At 38.3% G+C, this 4,824-nt stretch overlaps 1 long non-coding RNA gene across 1 annotated transcript; it reads right to left on the reverse strand.

Annotated features, from left to right (window-relative positions):
- Window positions 1–1,829: 1,829 nt before the first annotated feature.
- LOC121875876 lies at window positions 1,830–2,444 on the reverse strand. The gene is made up of 2 exons (XR_006090689.1): window positions 2,388–2,444; window positions 1,830–2,207 (listed from the first exon to the last, which is right to left on the reverse strand). It is a non-coding gene; the product is annotated as an uncharacterized LOC121875876 (long non-coding RNA).
- Window positions 2,445–4,824: the final 2,380 nt, after the last annotated feature.

Here is a 4,824-nt window from a genome sequence, read left to right on the forward strand (position 1 = left end):
TCAGTAGTACTTGGAAACATCTGGCTATCCCCAAGGACAAGCCACTCGTGTAGTTTTACTAACAACAAAGACAGTTGAAGCTTTCACCATCACTTAATGGATGTTCCAACTATAATCAGATATCTAAGTTGCCTTAACATATACCACCACTGTTGCAATTTCCAATTCTGTGTCGTTATATTAAAGGCCCGTCCACTCGATCGAGCAGTGCCCGTCGTTGAGCGAAATCATGGTCAGCCTGCCTGGTGGTATATAAGTATTACAAATGTTATACGTACGTGTTCCCCGCTCAGTGTATAACCAAATGCAATGTACAATATTGGCGTGACAGGAGATTGTTTATGTAATGAGGACATTCGTGTGTGTTCTTCGTTCTCGTCCCATAGCTTCCTGTTTATGCATATCATAACTCAATCCATTTTTATGGATTACAAATCTCACCTGCAAGTAATCTTCCTCGAGTACTTCATAGCAGGTATTATGCGAGACAAACTTTGTTTCGATATCCTCGTGACGTGTAGGTGCATACCAGTTGAAAGATATACAAGCGTTGCCTCTAGAGATATACTTTCCCTCATATTGGTATCCTGGTTTTTTTTATATATGGTTCCACTTTCGCTCGAAATTTGTAAAAGGTGTTAGAGTCCTTTGTCATGTCTCGCTCGTGTCCATCTTGCCGTTCACGTAAAATCGTGGCATGACTTCAATGCTTTTTTCCGACCTAACCACCATCCCCTTTTTCTGCATTTGCACATAGCAGCAATTATTATAGTACACAACGATATGATCTTTGCTTTTCACTGTCGGGCGATTATTCGTGCGATCGTAGCGTATCCGCCACTGCAGACCACTTACTAGCGCCCGACTATGACTGACGCCAATCACCCCCGTGTGTACAACACACAAGCTTTGCCCGGTAAAGGGTCAAAGCCCGCCGGGCACTGCTCGATCGTGTGGACGGGGCTTTAGGAACAAGGAAGTCTCGGGTGCACTCTAAGATGGAAAGAAAACGGAGGACTCAGACGTCCTGAGAAATCGGACGTCTCAGACGGGTGACTCGTTAAAGAAGGTATAGCTACACGTTAACTCACAAACCACCCTCCGCTTTTATTCTCCTTCTGTACTTCCCACTTAACTATACCTTGCTCTAAATATCCTTGTTGACGGTTCTCTTATCTCTGACATGCACAACCGTCGTTATTACATCTTTAACCCACTTTGCTTTTTCAATGCCATTTTTCTCAATTTCAAAGCCTTTCCCATGTTGAACAAGTAAAAGGCAGTCTTTTGAGATGAAAATACTCTAATATACATTGCGGCGGAAATCCAATTGAAGAAGCGTTTTAGAATTGTCCAAACTACAGGACCAGACCTCTAATTTTACCTTGATTTCGACTGAATATTGAAAGACTTGGGTCTATATTTAGTATTGCAGTGGTCATAGATGGAAGTTCATATTTTTATTTATAGGTTAGACTTTCATATGTCTTGCTTGGAATTTAGTATTTTACCACTTCTGGTGTTATTAGACAATACTAAGATTAGTTTAAACCAGTGATGATCGTACTTTAGTACAGGGCCACTGTGGATACGAGAATGTGTACTTTGAACGATTGGAAAGTAAAAAGCCACACATTAATGTCATCATTTGTCTATTGGGTTATGTTGTGAAAAAGTAATACTAATTTAAGAGGAGTAGAGCTGTATTTCCCGAAGCGTTTAACACCATTAAGTAGAGTATTTGAGAACTATTTATGGGCAAACTTTCAAACAGCAGACGTAGTCGAGATTTTATTATACTCTGGGTTTTGATTTAGTAAAAGCAAGGATTTGGATTATTCCATAAATAGAAAAACTTTATTGGTTACATATACTGGATATTCAATATGTACAAGTTTGACTTTACTTGCACAGAATGTAATGCAATACAGCTCATGACCCACAAATGGGGTAGAAGAAATAACAAAGCAGTTTTTTTGGAGACCAATTTCTTGTAGTTTAACACTAGGAAACTCACTGTAATGCTGTGGGAAGGATCCACTAACCGCGGTAGAACTGGAGTAGGAAAGGAATTGTTGCGATCGAGTTCTCCATCAACAGGTAAAAAGCAAGAGAACTTTTGTAGACGCTCCGAATTGTTCTTGTGGTGACACTGCAGCTACCTCGGTCAACTCGTATAGGGTTCATGGTCGTTTGATGAGCGTGTTCTAGAAATAGCAAGAAGATTAATGTTATGTAAGCCTGGTTTAACGCGAAACTTATTTAAAAAGTTTAGTTTAGGTAATATCAAGACTAATAAAATTTCCTTTTTTTTTTTGTCAAGTGAAATTTTAAACAATAGCTTCCCAATCGCCAACAAATAATTTACAATTTGAAGATACACTTACAGTACAGAAGATGTTGTAGCGTCGTCGCGTGCCAGTGTTCTGTGTTGACGTCCGTCTACCAGGCTTTATATACACCAGGCTTTATATACAGGCGGCCCACACTCCCTGACCAATCACAAGCTGTTTTAGGTGAAATTGTAGCCAATGGGAACATTGCCTTGTTATGACGTCAAAGTGACGCCGGCAGGTTTGGTTGTTTGATGACGAGTAAACGATTTAAACTTTATTGTGACACGAAAGTAGTGTAAAACGTGAAAGGAAAATATTATGAAATCGTATTCAGTGCTTTACTTATCTTGGATAGAAATTGTGAATATATTACAACAGCAATATTGGCCTCAGTTTAAGTGTGAGACATTGTTAAGACACATATACATCCAAATAGTACTATTGTAATATTAAAAAAGTCTTAAACTTAAATAGAATAGTCTAAAGAAGTTAATATGAGGAATAAAATAAGATGACAGAGAGAGAAAAACAATGAAGAACAAAGCACCGAGTTAATATTAACCTTTACTTGAAATTGACCATAGAGCAGAAACAGTAAAATTAACAAAAGACAGACATATGTTACAACAATGGAGAAGAAAACGTACACGTTACAAGAAAGTAGAGTAGAGTTGTGAGCAGGGCCGGATTGAAGAGTGGGCAAAGTGGGCAGTTGGCCAGGGGCCTCCACATATTATAATATTGTATTGATTTGGTTGATTTTATTTTCAATCTTTAAAATTCATGTTTATCACGTGATAGAAATTAGGCTAGCTACTCGTTGAAATTGACGACTGGGTGGTTTTCCTATGAACCGTCTATTTTGAATGAATGCTGTGGTGCTAATAATATGATATTTAGAATTGCGGAACTCCCAGATGATTAGGTTCGCTTCACTCGCCACCCCACCCTCTTGGGGTAGTTATAATGAGGGGGGGCCTCCACAGGTCTAATAAATCTGGCACTGGTGGTAAGTGGTATTAAGAACCTGGCAGGCCTCTCCATACAGTGTACCTTTAGACTAACATAACTAATATTTAACAATTAACATTGAACTAACATCTTAGCCCCCAAAAAAATGTGACTACCCTCCCAGCTACACAAGGACCTGGGCTGGCTCACTAACTCCAACAATAATAAAAATAATAATAATAAGCAGCATTATATAAATACAGCAATATTAATACAAAGGTGTGACGACCCAAGGGAGCAGAACAAAGATAAAACACCAATAAGAAAGATTCTTTCTACTCCTACTGTATTTCAGTTTCACCACTTTTCCCTCAACCCCTAATAATTGTCTTTCACCTCTTAACTAAAGATTTCGTACTCGTACTCGTGCTGTTTGTCCTCTGCGGATGACTATAATATACTCGTCAGTTACATGGAGCAGTTTCTAGTTGACATAGCAATGGTTAGAGAGATATTTACTATCACAATTTGATAATGATTTATTGGGTCAGGTCTCAGCTCACACGTACCTTCGAGAGTAAATGTGGTACCTGATAATATAGAGTACATTTATGTCAAGGAATTATTATATAACATTTAGTAGCACGTGGATTAGTACACGTAAGATGGCATAGTATAGAATGTTACCACGATGTTTTTGTTTTACATTGTTTGAATTAAGTTATAAATATATACTGTACGTAAAGTATTTGACGGTAATGGGAATACATTACTCGGGGTCTTGACTTTATTAAATTCACCGTTGATAGTTCTCACCAAGGAATGGAGATGTGAGTAACTGATTGTAGGGTATGTTGTTATTTCCATCTTGGAAGGAAACTTTATTGACTACGATGCTGCGACCTATGTCTATGGTGCAAATACCCAAGAGCAGTTGATCTGGATAATCCCCTCGTTTGGTTGTGACGGTGTTTACCGGAGAAGAAGTTCGGGGTCCCGGAAAGCAAGAATGTGGCCGTTTTGAGCTCATATATTTTGGCTATATTTCATGAAATGGACTTTGTTGGAGTTTGTTTGAATAATGTTGAAGATGACACCAGAGTTTTTTTTAATGTATCCTTGTACTTTGACGCCAAGGTGAAGAATAAAATGTTGAAAATTTGAAGTTATTCGAATGAGGTGGTTCGGTGAGTAGAGAGCAAATAATTTGACGGTTCGGCGGGAAGGTTGGGGTATTTAAAGGTCGAACCGGCAAGGATGCATCAGTTACAATCCGATCCTTGTGTCTGGTGTTAGAACTCCTTTAGTTTGTGAAGAAGAAAAGAAAAGAAAAGAAAAGTAAAGTGTAGTATATAAAGTAGTGTTTAGACATTTGTTTGTTTGGCTGTTAGTGTTCCGCATTGGAAATGTTTTCTTAAACATTTTCTGTGGTTTTTAATAGAAGTATTTGACTTGTGGCCTGTGAAACGTATTTAAGATTTCTGTCTGTGGTTAACTAGGGAGATTTTGAAGTTGTTCTTAATTCAAGTTGTTAGAG

Source organism: Homarus americanus, unplaced genomic scaffold (assembly GCF_018991925.1).
Source record: "Homarus americanus isolate GMGI-L3 unplaced genomic scaffold, GMGI_Hamer_2.0 scaffold34217, whole genome shotgun sequence".
NCBI lineage: Eukaryota > Metazoa > Arthropoda > Malacostraca > Decapoda > Nephropidae > Homarus > Homarus americanus.